Below are 20300 nucleotides of genomic sequence, written 5' to 3'. Positions count from 1 at the left end.
CAGATTAATAATCTGAGTGAAAAGCTCACAAGAATTAAATCTCAAACAATGCAAAATGGTGCAACCACCACAGACACGTTGGCATTATCTATCAAAATTGTCATGTATTTGCTCCACTTACTCCCGTCCTACAGATATGACTGCTTTTAATGAAATGGCACATGTTCAAGTTCATTCACAGCAGCCTTGTTCATTAGAGTAAAATACCAGAAACATCCAATTGTTTATCTCTGGTGGAGTAGTGAAATAAACTTCACAGTGGAACAGGTTACAGCTATAAAAAAGAATGAGGAAGTTCTCTACATACTGAGAGAGTAAGAACCTCAAGATATACTGTTAAGCCAGGTATGTGCCACATACCTGTAATCCCACCAACTTGGGAAGCTGAGGCAGGAGGATCTCCAAAGTTTGAGGCCAGCCTCAGCAATGTAGCAAAGTCCTAAGTAACTTAACAAGACCCTGTCTCAAAATAAAATATAAAAAGGGCTGGGGATGTGGCTCAGTGGTTAAGCACCCCTGAGTTCAATTCCTGGCACAAGTACATGCACACACACACACACACACACACACACACACATACACACACACTTATATCATTAAGTGAAAAAAAGGATAGTAAAAAACATTATACATAGAGTGTGCTAGCTTTTGTATATGAAAAGGGATTAAATAAGTACATTCATATTTTCTTATATATGAGGAAAGAAGCACTAGAAGGGTATACCAAGAACCACCAAAATTAGGTGAAATGAGGTGGATAGGGATAGGGAGGAAGGTGAGAAATATTTTTCAAAGTACAAATTTTTATATCTAACTTTTAACAATGTGAATGTGCTCTGTATTTTACTTTATTTATTTTTTAAATTTTGGTATAGGGGATTGAACTCAGGGCCACTTGACCATTGAGCCACATCCCTAGCTTTTTTATTTTTTGAGACTGAGTCTCATTAAGTTGCTTGGTACCTTGTTAAGTTGCTGAGGATGGCTATGAACTTGTGATCCTCCTGCCTCAACCTCCCAAGCTGTTGAGATTACAGGCTTGTGTCACCACAACGGGCTGAAGTTAAAATTCTTAAACCCCAGAAGTTCTGAGCCCTGGCCCAAGAACTATGTTCCTTCTCTGCCCACCCCCGAATCCCCTTCATGCCACAATGGACCTCAAAAATTCCAGCCTAAAAAAATATCCCAGCCTACATGTTCAATATCCATCATTTAACCCACAAACAGACACTCGTGGCCACCCTTTGGACCTAGGGGTTTTCACAGAGTGGCATATTCTGTCTTTCAGAAGATGAACCCAGAGATTCATGCAGATTCTACAGCAGTCTTAGGGCAATTGGGAATTCCAGAACAATGGATCACAAGGTAAGAGGTATGGCTATAAGTGGGTATAACCTCTTGGCCTCTGGAACTCCTTGCCTTAGGGGGCGGGCAGAGGTCAAAAGAGAGCCAGAGCCAAAGTCCACTAATGCATGAAGCCTAGAGAAAGAATTCCTCTTTATCCATTCCAAAAGAATCCTGCCATCTCCAGAAGTGTCCACAAAAGGGATCCTGGAAGATATATAATCAGGATTTGAACTCAATCAATCACTTAATGAACAGAGAGAACAGTGATAAAAAGAATCATGGTGAACTCAAAGTGTCAGATAGTGAGGGAAAGCAACTAGTTCAGAACCAACACAGTGGTGATTATTTAGATATGTCTAAGCTGAAAGTTAAATGATTGGCAGTTGAATAATGATGAAAGTTACCATTCTCCTTTCCACTGTTAACGTTGTCAGAATATTTGAGCCTCCCTAGCCAACTAAATTTCTTCCCTTAGAATTCATTTGCTCTTGACATGAGTCTTTTTATGGGTTGCTTATGCTCTCTTGATGATCAGACCCCATGGGTGAAGGCTTCACCAACTTTCAGGTGTACATAGAAATAATGATGCTTGGAATCTCCTAGGAACATGGGAACAGCTACATGAGTGCCTCTCATGGTGACCAGAATTTAGTGCAACAAACTTAGATGTGTTTCAAAACAAAAGCAGTTTCAACAACCATCATATCATAAACCCACAGCATAATTTGGTCAACATACACACACACACACACACACACACACACAGCTCCTACCATTAGATGACTCTGCTCCTCTATGCCTCTGCTTCTACTACTCACCAACCTACCAGCATCTTCCTAAATTTTTGACTCCTGTGTTCTCATGGCCAGTATGCTGCTCTTTTTCTGTGTGTCATTTTTAATTTCAGCCCTGTGTGGTCATTGAAGCAGTTCCCAAATTTTCTGGCCCTCTCTCCCTCCAAGCAAATGGTAATATCTATCCTATGTCCCTGCTCCACTAGAAACTAGGTGTGTCTGTATGATTTTTTTTTTGGCCACTGAAATAGAATAGAAGACACCCATGTCACCTTCAAGGGGAATCTTTAGGGTCAAGGTATGCTTCACCAATATCTATCTTTTTCCTTCATTTGGGTGGCCAAAACATTCTAGATAGTTCTCTACAACCTGTATTCCAGAGTGAAGAAATAAATATTTTGAATGAGAGAACTCAGCCAACACATGATGGAACAACCACAAACAATGAATCTGTTTTGTTTTGTAGAGCCACTGAGATTTGGAGCTTGTAACTCCAATAATTCTCAAACTATGGTCTCTAAATTTAAAAATAGCAGCAGCAGAAGAAGCATCTGAAAAATTAGTAAAAATGCAAATTCTTGGATCCAGCCCAGAATTTTGATGTTAGAGCCCAAAATCTGTGTTTTAATAAATCCTGCAAATTATTCTAATGTTCCTTAAATTTTGAGAGTCTCTGACCTAACCCATCCCTCTGATTCTTCTTCATTACCTATCATCTGACTCTCTGTATCCAGAAATAAAATGCACACAGAGGATATAGTTTAATTTAATCATCATTACCCTATTAGACAGAGTTCTTATACCATACCATCTCATAGGCCATGTCCAAACTATGAACTGACTCTTAAATCATGTGTCTCTCTTAGGTTCTGTTAGCTCCTATCTCAGTGGCCAACATTTGGAAAGGAAAGGAGGTTTATATGGAACCTGGCATAACATGGCCTCATAATAAGCATCTGGAATTGCCCACTCAGCAGGGGCTCAGGGCTTGGCAGATTCTAGGAAGGCAGTGTAGGAGAAGGCACCAAGACAGTTCCTCTTAGTAGGTAATAACATATACTGAATAACACAGAGAATACATAGGTTAATAAAATAGAAGATTTTCAAGGAGCTAGGATGGGTTCTGTTGGTCCATCTTAAAAATCATTTCCTGCCAGGCATGGTGGCTCACACCTGTAATCCCTGTGGTTCAGGAGGCTGAGGCAGGAAGATCATGAGTTCAAAGCCAGCCCCCAAAGTTTAGCAAGGCCCTAAGCAACTCAGTGAGACCCTCTCTCTATATAAAATAAAAAATAGGGCTAGGGATGTGGCTCAGTGGTTGAATGCCCCTGAGTTCAATCCCAGTACAAAAAAAAATCATTTCAGATCCTTCTCAGATCTATTTTAGTTTGTCCTTTACCAACCTCAACCTACAGAGGAAACCTTTCAAGGTTTAGCCATCTTTCTTAATCTTGGTGCACATTAAAACCAAATGAGGAACTTAAAAAAGATCAGACCCATTCATTCTAAATCTGGGTTGGGGGGTGTATATATGACAAATACAGCAAATAAAAATATATTATAAAATATACTAATAAGCTGGGTGTGGTAGGTGCATGCCTGTAATCACAGCTGCTCAGGAGGCTGAGGCAGAAAGATCTCAAGTTCAAAGGAAGCTTCAGCAAAAGCAAGGTGCTAAGTAACTCAGAGAGTCCCTGTCTCTAAATAAAACTCAAAATCGGTCTGGGGATGTGGCTCAGAGTTTGAGTGCCCCTGAGTTCAATCCCCAGTACCCCCCAAATACTATTAAAATAGTATATCCTTTTAAATGTATTATAAAATTTTATATTTTGATATTATGAGAATATTATAAAATACATTATAAAATATTTTGGTATAAATATATCCCTCGTGATATTTGAAATATGTTTATACTGAAAATACTATTCATTGTTTATTTGAAGTTCAAATTTAACTAAGAATTATTAGGTAACTGTGGGAAGATTGGGAGGGGGCTGTGCCAGCAGAGATAGATATCAGTATTTTTAAAATTCCCCTACTTGATATTTAATATAAAAAACTATAATTTTGCACAACTATCCTCAACCCCACAGGAAAAATAAGTATTATTTTCTGTCATCAGAGGTCTATGTATAGAGTGGCATTCATTCTGTTTGAAATCATATGAGATGATGAATTTCATACTCACTTATTTTTTATGCCTCTCTCCTTTATAGTATTGTAAGGGGATGCAATGATTGACAACCCTAGCATTGTCATTTGTGTGAATAGCACATGATTTTCCATTCTGTAAATGCCCACCCCTTTTTTTATGAATTAATCATCGATTATAAAGAATGAAGTGAATAAAGAGGCTTAGTCAGAGGAAAGCTGACATCTGAGTCAAAGTCACAATGGAAAAAAAGATGAATAAAATTTTAGGGTACCATAGTTTTAGGGAGCACTCATATATCTGACTTAAATTGAGGCAATCATTCTTTCTGAGTTCTAACAGGTATAGCTCTTTCTACAAGTGAAGAACCTTATTAGGTTACTCTGATCCAGCAAAAGCTAATACAATCAGAGAAACCCTGGATTGAATCTCAATTCTTGGTCACTGCAATTGATTGAAAAGATTTCAGAGGCAATTAGAGTAGAAAAAACAGGGCTGTGGGGTTACTGACTCACTTAGCGAGGCAAACAGGTAAGTGATACCATGTGTAGGTTATCAGAGAGTGGATGAGAACATTGGATTAAATGATGACTAAACAACTCAGAGGTAAACCATTGTGTTCCTGGTCAAGGATGACATTAGTGATGGTGACTTGTGAACATTGACAGTGTGACACATTCTAAATTTTCTTTAAAATATACTTCAATAAAACTTTCAAATAATTAGACTGTTATAACTTTGTTATAAAATATTTAGAAAATATAGAGAAAGTCTTTCATAATCTGGCTTCTCTAATAGAACCATAGTGTATATTTGGCTGAACTTTCTTCTAAATTTTGAAAAAGAGTTCTTTTGCATGTTTCCAAGTGGTGGTCCATTAAACATTCTGAAAGTCTGGCTACACTATACCCCTGATGCTGCTGTTTATCACTGAGCAAGCAACCCAAATTCCATTTTAAAGCTGTTCCTTTCTTTTAAATCTCTGTTTCAGTGGATGACCTTGCTTCCTATCCCAGAGGGACCATAAGTAATTGCAGCTCTCCATTGTTGATTGCCTTCAGCTCAATACATCATGGTCCTTTCAAATCCTTTTATCTTTTTCCTTCACCATCAAAAGAACAGGCTAGGGCTGGGGACATAGCTCAGTAGAGTGCTTGCCTTTCATGTACAAGGTTCTGGGTTCAACCCCCAGCACCACACACACACACACACACACACACACACACACACACACAAACAAACAAAAACAACAAACAAACAAACAGGCTAGTCAGGTGTGGTGGAAGATGCCTGTAATCACATTGAATTTGGAGGCTAAGGGGAAAGAGGATCACAAGTCCAAAGCCAGCCTCAGCAACTTAGCAAGGCCCTAAGCAACTTAGTAAGACCCTGTCTCAAAATGAAAAATAAGAAGGTCTTGGGGTGTGTCACAGTGGTCAAGGACCCCTGGGTTCAACCCCTACTACCACCCCCCTCAAAAAAAAAAAACAAAAACAAAAACAAAAACTAGAGGCTCCTTCCTCTTCAGAGCATAGCCATCACCTGGTATCCCTCACTCCTTTTCCACCTGACCTAAACTTCTACATGATCCCTAGTCCCCCATAGTTCCATGCCTCCTCAGAGAGATTACATCTGTTGATAACATGACCTCTGACAGTGATATTATTACTCCCAACCTCCCCCTAACACTTCTATGCATATAATGATGTCTGGAATTCCTAGGTGAGCAAACAATCATTGTAGGTGTATCAATGTATGCAAAAATGTTACTTTCTCTACTTTCCTATAATTCTGCTCAATTTTTAATTAAACCTTATGACAGCAGATGGCAGAAACTTAATCTTAGTTATTTAAGGATTGGATTTCTTTTATTCATGTATATATTTTCCTGGAGGTTCTATCTAAATTCTGGCAGGCTAAAGTGCCAATAGCAATATGAAAAATATGTACCACTTACTCTATGCTGGCCATTGTTTGTATGCCTCCCTTGTCTTAACTCACCTAATTCTCACAACAGCCCCAAGGTAGATTCTACTATCATGTCCTATTTTATGTGCAGGGTAAAGATAGTAGGGAATTAACTAAATTTACCCAAAGAATCAAAATTCATATGTACTAGAATTGGTGCTCCCCCAGACTCCCAGGTTAGAGGGGCACTCCGACCTGGAAGGGGGAGTGCACCACTACCATCGGTGCAATGCTGGTATAGGAGCTCCCACCAGCACCCAGGGTAGAGGGGCACTCCCCACCCTGGAGGGGGGAGTGCACCTCTAACTGGGTTCCTTGCTGGTATCCAAGTCCCCCACACACACTCAGGTTAGAGGGGCACTTTCACCTGGAGTGGGGAGTGCCCCTCTACGCTGGGTACCGGGCTTGTATCCAAACTGCCTTAGACACCCAGGTTAGAGGGGCACTCCTGCCTGGAGGAGGGAGTGCCCTTCTACCCTGGGTGCCTTGTTAGTATCCAAGCTCCTCCTGAGACTGAAGTTAGAGGGGCACTCCCGCCTGGAGGGGGAGTGCCCCTCTATTCTGGGTGCCCTGCTGGTATCCAAGCTCCCCCCCCCCAACACCCAGGTTAGAGGGGCACACCCGCCTGGAAGGAGGAGTGCACCTCTAACCTGGGTGCCATCCTGGTATCTGAGCTCCCCCTGACACACAGATTAGAGGGGCACTCCTGCCTGGAGTTGGGAGTGCCCTTCTTCCCTGGGTGCCAGGCTGTATCCCAGCTCCCATGGATACAGGATGGCGGGGCACTCCGCCCTGGAGGTGGGAGTGCCCCTCTACCTGGATTGCTGGCAGGTATCCGAGCTCCCCCGAAACCCAGGGAAGAGGGGCACTTTCCAGCCTGGAGGGGGGGAGTGGCCCTCAAACCTGGGTGTCTTTCTGGTATCCAAGCTCCCACCTACACCCAGGTTAGAGGGGCACTTTCGCCTGGAGCGGGGAGTGCCCCTCTACCCTGGGTGCCGGGCTGGTATCCCAGCTCACCTAGACACTTAGGTTAGAGGGGCACTCCTGCCTGCAGGGGTAGTGCCCCTCTACGTGGGCGTCTTGCTGGTATACAAGCTCCTCTGGACACCCAGTTTAGAGGGGCACCACTACCTAGAGGGGGGAGCGCTCCTCTACCCTGGGTGCCATGTGGGTATCCGCGCTGCTCCCACACCCAGGTTAGAGGGGCCCTTTCGCCTGGAGTTGAGAGTGCCCCTCTACCCTGGGTGCCATGATGGTATCCTAGCTCCCCCTTACACCAAGTTTACCGGGGCACTCTGACCTGGAGGGGGGAGTGCCCTTCTACCTTGGGTGCCATATGGGTATCCTAGCTCCCCCTGACACCCAGGGTAGAGGGGCACTCCCCCCACTGGAGGTGGGAGTGCCCCTCTAACCTGGGTGCCTTGCTTGTATCCGATTCCCCCCCCCCCACACCCAGGTTAGAGGGGCACTTTCGCCTGGAATGGAGAGTGCCCTCTACCCTGGGTGCTGGGCTGGTATCCCAGCTCACCTAGACACTTAGGTTAGAGGGGCACTCCCCCCTCCAGGCGGGAGAAGATGTCCAGGTTTGAGAAGGTGTCTTGAAGGTGACCCTTTTCTATATATGGTTGTGCCTGAAATTTTGAAAGGATGGGGGGGGGCCCTCTCATGAGGTGCCCCTCCTCTAGGGATAGGTCACATGCTCCAACTTCCTAGAGATATATTTCCCCTCTTAAGGTGTGCCACTTCTTTAGGGCATGGGATGCCCCTCCTCTAGGGATTGGGTCACCTAATGGAGAAGTGCCCTTTACTTTGGGTTGGGGTTCCCAATCAATAATGATGGTGTCACTTTTCCAAGCAAGCAGTTTCTCTAGGGGATATGGGCACGGCTCCTCCATGAAGGATGAGGTCCAAGGGTGTGCCCTCTTCTAGGGAATGGTGTACCCCTCATTTAGAAATGGTGACTCTCTCTGGAGGGGTGCTCCTCTAGTAGGGAATTGGGGCTCCCATCCCTCATTAACAATTAAATCCTTCGCTCATGAAGTGCCAATCCTCTAAAGGATCAGGTGTTCCTCCTCTACAGAGTGGGTCCCCCTAAAGAGGGGTACCATTCCTTTACAAACTGAGTCCTCATATAGATGGGTGCCCTGTTATAAGAAAAGTATTGCTCCTCCACAAGAAATTAGGTTCCCATCTAAAAGGGTGCTCCTCCTGTAAAAAAAATGGCCTCCCCTTTCCAGGGTTCCCCCTCCTCTAGTGGGATGGGCCCTGGTGCCTCTGGCCCCACAACCAATGGGGCTCCCCCTCTCAGGGTTCAGTCTCAAAGGGCCCCTCCTTTGAAAAACAGGGCTCCCTCTCTTGGGGGTTGCCCCTCCTATAGAAAGATGAGCCCGCCCCTCTCCCCTTGAGGGATGGGGCTCCCCCACTCTGGGGTCCCTCTTTTACTGAATGGTTGCTGCTCTCCTATTTCCATTTTGGAAGCCTTTTCTCTAGGGATGAATTTCCTATTGCCAGGGATGCCCATCTCTAGGGGATTCGAGCACCCTTCTTTCTCTAGAGATGTGGTGCATCTCTTGGGGTATTCTGCTTTGTGGGATTTGGATAGCCCTTCTCTAGCATGTGGTCTTCTCTCTGGGAGACCCACCTTGAAGGGATGGGGGCCTGGGCCCTGTCTGCTCGAGGGATGGGGAAAACTTCTCAGGGGGTGCCCCTCTTCTATAAATAGTTATGTCTGAAAAGGATGGGGTGCCTTCTCACTGGGTGCCCCTCCTCTAGAGAAGTGGACGTGGCACCCCTTGTCCTGCAAGAGATGGGGCTCCCGGCTCGGGGATTATCCCCTCCTCTAGAGGGATGGGCCCTGGTGCCATTCACCACCCCGAGGGAGGGGACCTGCCACCTCGAGGGTGGCTCATCTCTTTAGGGGGACTCCTGGCACCCTTATTGCTGCGAGAGATGGGGCTCCCCTTCTTTGGAGTTATCCCTCTTTTACTGGATGGTTGCCACTCTGTTGTCAGAGTCCCCTTCCTTTTGGAAGTCTTTTTGCTAGGGATGGGTTTCCTATTGGCAGGGGTGTCCTATCCCTAGGGGATTCCAGACCCATCTTTCTCTAGAGATGTGGTGCATGGCTTGGGGTGTTCTCCTTTGTGGGAATTGGATAGCCCTTCTTTAGCATGTGGTTCCCCTCCTCTAGGGAGACCCACCTCGAGGGGATGGGGGCCTGTGCTCTGCCTCCTAGAGGGATGAGATCAACTTCTTGGGGGGGTTCCCCCACTTCTCTATATGGTTGTGCCTGAAATTTTGGAAGGATGGGGTCCCTCCCACGGGGTTCCCTCCTCAGGGGATGGGTCACATGCCCCCAGCCTTTTAGAGATACATTTCTTTTCTTAGGTATGCCACTTATTTAGGGCATGGGGTGCCCCTCCAATAGGGATATGCACTTACTGGAGTGGTGACCCTTTACTTCAATTAGGGTTCCCAATCAATAAGGATGGTGTTACTTTTCTAATCATGCAGCTGGAGGAAACAAGAAGCACTGTTTCTCCACCAAGGATGGAGTCCAAGGGGTTGTCCTTCTTTGAGGGAATGGTATGCCCCTTAATTAGAAATGGTGACTCTCTCTGGAGTGGTGCTCCTCTAGTAGGGAATTGGGGGGACACCCTTCTCCTCTGGTTGTCGAGGGAGCTACCATCACACCCAGAAGAGAGGGGACTCCCCCCCTACATGGGGAAAGACCCCTCTCCCCTGGGTGTGGAGTAGAATTCCCATCACACTTAAGGGTGAGGGGATTCTCCCCTACACGAGGGAGATCCCTCTCCCATAACAGTGAGGGGAGATTGGAACCACTGCAACCAGGGGTGAGGGGAATCCCTCTACAGGGAATTAACCCATCACCCCTGGGTGTCAAGGGGAGCTTGGAACCATCGCACCCAACAGTGAGGTGACTCCCCGCTACAGGAGGGAGACCCCTCTACCCTGGGTGTCGAGCGGAGCTCCCCCCAACACCCAGGGGTGAAAGGACCCACCCTACAGGAGAGAGACCACTCTCCCCTGGGTGTCCAGGGGAGCTCCAAACCATCACACCCAGGGGAGATGGGACTCTACCCTACATGGGGGGAGTCCCCTCTCCCCATGATGCTGAGGGGAGCTCAGAATCATCTAACATACAGGTGAGGGAGAGGTTCTCCCAACTGTAGGGGATGGAGTCCTCTCACCCCTAAGTGCTATGGTTCCAAGCTCCCCTCGGCATCCAATGATGAGGTTGCTCCCCCCCTAGAAGGGGAGAGACCCCTCTTCCCTGGGTGCCCAGGGGAGCTCCCATGCATCTCAGCCATGGATGGGGTGCCTACCCCCATACAGGGGGAGTTCCCAAGAATCGCAGCCAGGGGTGAGGGGACTCCCCACCCTAAAGGGGTAGAGAGTCCTGTCCCCCAGGTGATGAGGGGAGCTCCCTAGCATCTCAGCCAGGGGTGGGGGGACTGCCCCCAGAACAGAGATGGGGGAGACGCCTACTCCTGGGTGGCTAGGGAAGTTTTGATGCCATTGCACCCAGATTAAAAGGGACTCAACTTCCAGGAAGGAGACACCACGAATTGAACCTGGAAGCTTGGGGGGGGGGTGCATGGATACTACCACAATCAGGGTAGACAGGACTCCCCCTTCCAGGGAGGAGACCCCTGTAACCTGAGTGTTGGGGGGGAGATTCCACTGCACGGCACCCAGTGGGGATGGAAGTCCCCGCTCCAGGAGGGATACCACTGTACCCTGGGTGTCAGAAAGAGGTCCGACCACATCATACTAAGAGGGGAATCCCCTCTGCAGGAGGGAGGTCCCTTCTACCCTGGGTGTTGTGGGGAGCTCCCCACTGCACCCAGGATAGAGGGGACTCCCCCCTCCAGGGAAGCTCTGTGCACCACTGCACCAAGGGTAGAGGGTTCTCCCCCCTCCAGGGGGGAGGTCCCTCCAACCTGGGTGTAGGGGGAGCTCCCCGCACCACCCACCCAGGGAAGAGGGGACATCCCCCTCAAGGGGGGAGCTCCCTCCAGCCGGGGTGTCAGGGGAGCTTACTGCACCACCATACCCAGGGTAGAGGGGATTCCCCTGCTCTAAGGGGGAGCTCCCCTAGCTAGGGTGTGGGGGGAGCTACCTGCACCACCCAGGGTGGAGGGGACTCCCCTATACAGGGGGGAGCTCCCTCTAACCAGGGTTCGGTGGGGGGAGCTCCATGCACCACCACACTCAGGGTAGAGGGGACTCTTCCTCTCCTGGGGGGAGCTCCCTCTAGCTGGGGTGTAGGAGGCAGCTCCAGTGCACCAACGCACCTGGGATAGAGGGGACTCCCCCCCTCCAGAGTGGGAGCTCTCTCTAGCACGGTGTGGTGTGTGTGTGTGTGGGGGGAGCTCTGTGCACCACCACATCCAGGGTAGAGCTGACTTCCCCGCTCCAGGGAGGTAGCTCCCTCCAGCCATGCACCACTGCACCCAGGATACAGCGGATTCCCCCCCTCCCAAGGGGAGCACCCTCCAGCTGGGGTGTCAGGAGAGCTCCCCGCACCACCACAGCCAGGGTAGAGAGGACCCCCCCCTCCCGGGGAGGAGTTCTCTCCAGCCGGGGTGTCGGGGTGCCTGGGGGAGCTCCACACACCACTGCACCCAGGGTAGAGGGGACTCCGCCCCTCCAGGGGGGAGCCACCTCAAATCCGGGTGTGTGGGGGGAGCTCCAGGCACCACCACACCCAGGGTAGAGGGAACTCCCCCCTTCAGGGGGGAGCCCTCTCAACTCTGGGTGTGTGTCGGGCGGAGCTACTTGCACCATCGCACCCAGGGTGGAGGGGACTCCCCACTCCAGGGGGGAGCTGCCTCTAAACTGGGTGTCGGGGCGGGGGGAGCACTGTGTATCACTGCACCCAAGGTGGAGGGGACTACCCCCTCCAGTGGGGAGCTCCCTCTAACCTGGGGTTCAGGGAGGAGCTCTATGCACCACTGCACCCAGGGTAGAGGGGACTAACCCTCCAGGGGGGAGCTCCCTCTAACCTGGGGTTCAGGGAAGGGGGGAACTCTGTGAACCACCATACCCAGGGTAGAGAGGACTCCCCCATCCAGGGGGAAACTCCCTCTAACCAGGGATTCGAGGGAGGGGGCAGCTCCTTGCACCAATGCCCCAGGGTAGTGGGGACTCTCCTGCTCCAGGGGGGAGCTCTCTCTAGCCAGGGTGTTGGGGAGAGCTCCATGCACCAACTCATCCAGGGTTTAGGGGACTCACCCCATCCAGGGGGGAAGCTCCCTCCAGCCAGGGTTTCAGGGGAGCTCCTCGCACCACCATACCCAGAGTAGAGGGAACTCCCCTTCTCCTGGGGGGAAGCCCCCTCCAGCCAGGGTTTTGGGGGGAGCTCCCCGCACCAACACAGCCAGGGTAGAGGGGATTCCTCGCCTCCTGGGGGAGAGTTCCTTCCAGTCGAGGGTCTGGGGGAGCTCACCACACCACTACACCCAGGGTAGAGGGTACTCTCCCACTCTCCAGGGGAGGAGCTCCCTCTAGCCTTGGTTTCAGGAGGAGCTACATGCACCACTGCACCCAAGGTGGAGGGGACTCCCCACTCCAGTGGGGAGCTCCCTGTAACCTGGGGTTGGGGGGAGATCCATGTACCACCGCATCCAAGGTAGAGGGGACTCCGCCGTCCAAGGGGGAGCCCCATCTAACCTGGGGTTCGGGGGGAGGCTCAATGCACCACCGGACACAGGGTAGAGTGGACTCCCCTGGAGGGGGGAGCCCCCTCAACCCTGGGTGTCGGGGGGGATCTCTTCCCCCACCCTATCAAGGGAAGAGGGGCCTCCACCCTCCAAGGGGAGCCCTCCTCTACCCTGGGTGTCAGGTGAGGCGGAGCTCCCTGCACCACTGCACCCAGGGTATCAGGGTCTCACCCCTCCAGGTGGGAGCCTTCTCTAACCTGGGTGTCAGGGGTGGAGCTCAGTGCACCACCGCACCCAGTGTAGCAGAGCCTCCCCCCTCCAGGGTGGAGCCCCCTCTAACCTGGGAGTTGGGGGGGGAGCCTCTTGCACCACCACACCCAGGGTAGCAGGGCCTCCCCCCTCCAGGTGGTAGCCCCTTCTAACCTGGGTTTGGGGGGGGAGCTCCCAGGACCACCGCACCCAGGGTAGAGGGGCCTCCCCCCTCAAGGTGGGAGCCCCCACTAACCTGGGTGTTTGTGTGTGGGGAGCTTGGTGCTCCACCACACCCAGGATACAGAGGCCTCCTCCCTCCAGGGTGGAGCTCCCTTTAACCTGGGGGTGGGGGCAGCTCCATGCACCACCACGTCAGGGAAGAGGGTCCTCCCCTTTCCAGGGGGAGCTCCCTCTAACCTGGGGGTCTGGGCAGCTACGTGCACCACCAAACAAGGGACCAACGAATCCAGGGGGGAGCTCCTCCTAACCTGGGGGTCTGGGGCAGCTGCGTGCACCACCTCACCCAAGGAAGAGGGGACTCCCCCCTCCACAGGGGAGCTCCCTCTAACCTGGGGGTAGTGGGCACCTCCTTGAGCCACCGAACCCAGGGAAGAGGGGACTCCCCACCTCCAAGGGAGAGGTCCCCTGTAACCTGGGTGTCAGTGAAAGCTCCCCACTGCACCCAGGGGAGAGGGGACTCCCTGCCTCCAGGAGGAAGCTCCCCTGTAACCAGGGTGCCAGAGAAAGCTCCCCACTGCACCCAGTGGAGAGGGGAGAGCTCCCCTGTAACCTGGGTGCTGGGGTGGAGCTCCCAACAGCACCCAGGTAAGAAGGGACTCCCCCCCTCCTGGGGGGAGCTCCCCTCGAACTTAGGTGTGTGTGTGGGAGCTCCTCATCACACCCAGAGAAGAGGGGACTCCCCCCCTCCAGGGTAGCTCCCTCTAACCTGTGTCCTGAGGAGCTCACTGCACCACCGAACCCAGGGAAGGGGAGACTCCCCCCCACCAGGGGGAGGCTCCCATCTTTTCTGGGCTCTGTGGGGAGGTCCCTATCGGTTAGAGAAGACTCCTCCCCCCCTCCCGGAGGTCCCCTCTGATCTGAGTGTCGAGGGGAGCTCTGTGTACCACAGCACCCAGGGTAGAGGGTACTTCCCCCTCTATGGGGGAGGACCCTGTAACTGCGTGTCCTGGGAGCTCCCAAGGCACTCAGGGTAGAGCTCACTGCACCATCTCTAGAAAGGAGGCCCCTGTAACCTGGGTGTCAGGGGCACTCACAAGGCACTAAGGGTAGAGGGGCACTCCCCCTTCTAGGTGGGAGGCCCCTCTATCCTGAGGGTCGGGGGAGTTCCTATACCAAAACGCAGGCAGCATAGAGGGCTCTGCCCCCTCTAGGTGGGAGGCCCCCCTAACCTGGGTGTCAGGGGGAACTGGGACACCACCAGGGCCCCCAGGGTAGAGGGAACTCCCCCCTCTCAGGGGGAGGCCCCTCTAACCTGGGTGTGTGTGTTTGAGGGAGCTCACACAGCACCCAGGGCAGAGGGCATACCCCCTCTCTGAGGAATGCCCCTCTAACCTGTGTGTGTGTGTGGGAACTTCCACCTCTCTTGGGGAGGACCCCCTAACCTATGTGTCCCGGGGAGCTCTCACGGCATCCAGGAGAGAGGGCACTCACCCCTCCTGTGGGGAGGCCCACGAAATCTGGGTGTCCGGGAGAGCTGCCATGACAGCCAGGGTGGAGGGCACTCCCCCCTCTCCTGGGCAAGCTCCCAGATAACCTGGGTGTCGGGGGAGCTGCCAGAGCAGCCAGGGTGGAGAGCACTCTCACCTCTAGGGAGCAGGCCCCTCTAACCTGGGTGTCGAGGGGGAGCTTCCACAGCAGCCAGGGTGGGGGGCACTCCCCCCTCTGGGGGGGAGGCCCCCTCTAACCTGGTTGTCTAGGGGAACTTCCATGGCACCCAGGGTATAGGGAACTGCCCCCCTCTAACTTGGGTGTCTAGGGGAGCTGCCACGGCACCCAGGGTAGAGGGCACTCCCCCCATCTAGGGAGGAGACCCCACTAACCAGGGTGTCTGGGGGAACTGCCACGGCACCCGGGGTAGAGGGGCATTATGCTGGGTGTCCTGCTGATATCCAAGCTCCCTCTGACACCCAGGTTAGAGGGGCACTCCCACATGGAGGACACCCAGGGTAGAGGGGCACTCCCCATTCTGGGCGAAATTGCCTCTTTAACCTGAGTGTGTGTGTGTGGGACTCGGATACCAGCAAGGCACTCAGGGTAGAGGGGGACGCCCCCCTCCAAACAGGAGTGCCCCTCTAACCTGGGTTTCGGGGCATCTCGGATACCAGCATGGCATCCAGGGTAGACTCGCATTCCCTCATCCAGTCAAGAGTGCCCCTCTAACCTGGGTGTCGTGCGGAGCTTGGATACCAGCAAGACACCCACGGTAGAGGGGAACTCCCCCCTCAAGGTGGGCGTGCCCCTCTAAACTGGTTCTAGGGCAGCTGGGATACCAGTCTGGAACCCAGGGTTGAGGGGCACTCCCGACTCCAGGCAATAGTGTCCCTGTAACCTGGGTGTCAATGGGAGTATACCAGCAGGGCACTGAGGGTAGAGGGGCACTCCCCCCTCTAGGAGTCAGTGCCCCTCTAACCTGGGTGTTGGGGGTAGTTCGGATACAGCCTGGCACCCAGGGTAGAGGGGCACTCCCCCGTCTAGGCGGGAGTGCCCCTCTAACTTGGGGGTCCTGGGGAGCTGTTATAACATCATGGCACACAGGGCAGAGGTGCACTACCCCCTCCAGGCAGGAGTGTCCCTCTAATCTGTGTGTCGGGGGGAGCTCAGATACCAGCAAGGAACCCAGGGTAGACTGGGTGTAGGGTGGAGCTCCCAAGGCATGCAGGCCAGGTTAGAGGGCACTACCCCTTCCAGGGGGAAGGGCGCTCTAAAGTGGATGTCAGGTGGAGCTCCCACAGCACCCTGGGTAGATGGCACACACCCTTCTGAGGGGAGGCTCCTCTAACCTGGGTGTTGGTGGGAGCTCCCACAGCACCAATGGTAGAGAGCACTTCCCCCTAGTTGGGGGGAGGCCCATCTAACCTGGGAGTCTGGGGGAACTCCCATGGCAACAAGGGTAGAAGACACTCCACCCTCCAGGGGGGGAGGTCCCTCTAACCTGGGTTTCGGAGGTACTGTTAGTCTGTAAACAAGTCTGGATGGTGCCTGGCATTTTGCCAGAGGGAGTGGTTTGTGAAGTAATGCCAGCAAACCATTAAGTGTGGAGATTCCTTATTGGTTGACTGCTGTATCGAGTTTATGTTAATTAGATAAGCTATGTGGAATGTATAAATACCTCTGTTGTCCTACAATAAACGGCTCCTACTGCCGCAGTCTGGCTGGGCACAATTCAGGAGCCACTTGTCAAAAGAAACGAACTTTATTTTTTGAACCACACACGCCAAACAAAACAACTCCTGAGGAAAACCTTCAGAGCCCAACTGCCACCACCGGCTTCCCACAAGCCTCTCAACCTCCCACAATCCTCCTGCTCTTGAGGCCAATTGGCTGGGTCGCGTGGGCGAAGGCAAAGAAAGTCCCCCAATGAGCAGCTCCATGGTCTGAAAGGGCAGGGGAACAGCCCAATGAGCATCATCGCAGAGGAGCCAATCAGCTAGAAGTTGCTGGGGCTGCTGTGAGCCAATCATCAGCTGGCAGTCTGAAAGGGCAGGGAAACAGCTCAATGAGCATCACTGCAGAGGAGCCAATCAGCTAGAAGTTGCTGGGGCCCCTGTGAGCCAATCATCAGCTGGCAGTCTGAAAGTTGCTGGAGCCCCTTCGGCTGTGGCTCTCAACATCCTACTCCTGCTGTATCAATGTACACAAGTTGCTCGTCACCCCCCAGCTATTTTGCTGCAGCCAGATTGCGGCAGGGTACCTCAATCTGCACTCAGGGTAGAGGGCACTCTCCCCTATAGGGGGGGAGGCCCCTCTAACCTGGATGTCTGGGAGCTCCCATGGCACCAAGGGTAGAGGGCACTCCCCCTACCACTGGGAAGGGCCCCAAACCAGGGTGTCCTGTGGAGCTCCCAGGGCACCCAGGGTAGAGGGAACTCCCCCCTCCAGGGGGAGGCCCCTGTACCCTAGGGGTATTGGGGAGCTCCCATGGCACCTAGAGTAGAGGGCACTTCCCCCTCCAGCGAGGAGGCCCCTCTAACCTGGGTGTCGGGGGGAGCTCCCACAGCACCAGGGTAGAGGGCACTCCCCCTCCGGGGGGGAGGCCCCTCTAATCTGAATGTCTGGGGGAGCTCCCACAGCACCCAGGGTAGAGGGCACTCCACTCTCCAGTGGGGAAGCCCCTCTAACCTGGGTGTCAGAGGGAGCGCCCTAGGTACCAATGGTAGTGGTCACTCCCCCCTCTAAGGGGGATGCCCCTCTAACCTGGGTGTCAGGAGGAGTTCGGATACCACCACGGCACCCAAGGGAGAGGGAACTCCCCCGGGCAGTGGGGAGGTCCCTCTAACCTGGGTGTCAGGGGGAGCTCGGATACCTACAAGGTACCCAGGCAAGAGTGCACTCCCATTTCCATGGGGGAGGCGCCTCTAATCTTGGTGTGGTGGGAGCTCAGATATCACCATGGCACCATCAGAGAGGGCAATTCCTTCTCCAGCGGGGAGGACCTGCTAACCTGAGTGTTGGGGGAGCTTAGATACCTCCACCACACCCAGTGGAGAGGGTACTTCCCCCTCAAGTACAGAGGCCCACTGCAGCAATCTGGCTGGGCATAAATCACGAGCCACTGAAGCAGGAACAAACTTTATTTCTGAAATCCACCATCACACTCCACACATGCTCCCAGGGAACTATCCCAAATGCCATGCGGCTCCTCCTGGAACCAGCAACCAGAAAATCCCTCCTCCGGCACTTCCTTAACCAATGGGAACTCTCCGGGAATTGACAGGAGAGCTCAAGGGGAACTCAATGGGAACACTGCCAGAACTCAAAAGTCATCATCTTAATGGCTCGCTAGCGTCACGTCTCAACCACTACTTCTGGTAAAAATGCCATGCGTCATCCTGACTCAGCTGTGACCCTCAACATCTCCCCCCTCTGTTTAATTAAACTACAAACAATGTGGCTCAGGGACCATGCCTGTTAGGCTGTCCAATACTACATATAGTCCTTACCCGTCATCGGATTAGCTGACCTCAAGGTTTCAGCCTCCTGTCTTATGTTGGTACCACTGCAATTGGATCATACCCGTCACTGACTACTGTTCCAGCATACAGCCATACTTGTGGATAGACCTTTGCACCAGTGGAGGGGTGAGGTTCTTTGCCTCACCTCTGTTGGCCCCCAAATTTGGCCTTTGCACCAGTGTGGGGGGGTGAGGTTCTTTGCCTCACCTCTGTTGGCCCCGAAATTTTAGACTATCACTAGCAGAAGGGAGGAGGATGCAAAATGCCATGACACCAAGCCAAATGATGGCTCTTTTTGGAAAAATTGTACCACTGATGACACCATTTGCAAACATATGCCAGAACTACCACAATTTGCTGCATCATCAGATAGTTCACAATGCATACAAGTGATACATAGTCCAGGCAAGTTCTGCAAGCAGTTCAAAGCAGAGAAATCCATCATTATGTCCATTTCCTCCCAAAGTACATCGACTCCTTGATTGAGCATTATTGTTGAGTTATTATTCATTGATGCATCAGTTTATACAGTTTGTTGTGATAACTATCAAAGAAGCTGTAGTTTGGTTTTTGTCTTCACCAGCACTAGGGTGAAGATAGGAATTCTGGCAACGATGGCTAAAAAAAAAAAGTATATAAAATTCGAACAGGTTCTAACAAAACAATTTTCTGAACAATTTACATTATCCTGAACAGAATTATTAAATATAATGAAAAGGAAAGGTGAAAGTAAACAAACAGATCTGTTAACCTCCTTTTTTTGTTCACATATTAAAACAATCCTCAACAGCTGTTTATGGAGCCCGATGCCTTTCTCCACGAAATCGTGGGTAAACACCTAGTCCTTGTCCGTTTTTTGATAATGGAGTACCCTCTATGGTCATTTGAGAATGGCATTCATTAGCCCAATGTCTCCCTCTATGGCATCGGGGGCAAATACCTGGTATTCTACTCCTTTGCTACCTAGATTTGTTAAACCCTCCTCCTATGGGGCAATTCCTTTTAAAATGTCCTTTGTTCACAACTGTAGCATGTTTTTGGCCTGGCATCTAAAGCTTGTTGTACTGCAGCTGCCAAGACTTGCCCTTATTCATTAATGTCTCTACATAATTTAATATATGTGTTTAAATCTCCACATTTCCATGGTCTAATGACCTCTCTGCACCAATGATTTGCTTGCTCATAAGCCAGTTGTTTTATTAATGGCATTGCTTGTTCTGTATCCCCCAAAACTCTGGTAGCTGTTTGAATAAGCCTATCTACAAATTCAGCATAAGGCTCATTAGCTCCCTGTATTATGTTAGATAATTGACCTTGTAAATCTCCATGTCCTTGTAAAGTCTTCCATGCCCTAACTGCATCTGCAGCAGTTTGTGAATATATAGCAGGATCATATTCAATTTGTTGCCGTTGACCCTCATAAGGTCCTTTTCTTAACAACATATCTATATTTCTCTGAGGGTAACCGGCTGCTGCATTTCGCCTAGCTGTCTCCATGGAAAATTCCTCATTGCAACCTTCCATAACAAATATTGTCCTCCATTTAGCACAGATTTATATATGCTAGCCCAGTATGCTGGCGTCATGTCCAAGTTGGTAATGGATTCGACCATGCTTCCAGTGAAGGGTGCCTGGGGACCACAGGTTGTTACAGCCTCCTTTAACTGCTTCACTGTTTTGAAATCTAAAGCATGGTGAATTAGCTGCCCTCCTGCCTGCTCAAGTACAGGGCATACTAATCTTTCAAGTCCTGTCTCAGGATTCCATCTATCAACTACGGGGGTTGAGGTCCACTCAGCTGTCTCCATAGGTGGAGCTGTTGGTTGAATTATGCCCTCTGGTGATAGAACAGAGAGTTAGTAGCATCTTCCTATTGTAGCTTCCCCCCTGATAGCTGTTTCTCCTCTAAGCT

The sequence above is a fragment of the Spermophilus citellus genome (assembly GCF_964194105.1).
Source record: "Spermophilus citellus genome assembly, chromosome: 11".
NCBI lineage: Eukaryota > Metazoa > Chordata > Mammalia > Rodentia > Sciuridae > Spermophilus > Spermophilus citellus.
Note: the sequence above shows the minus strand (reverse complement) of the source record.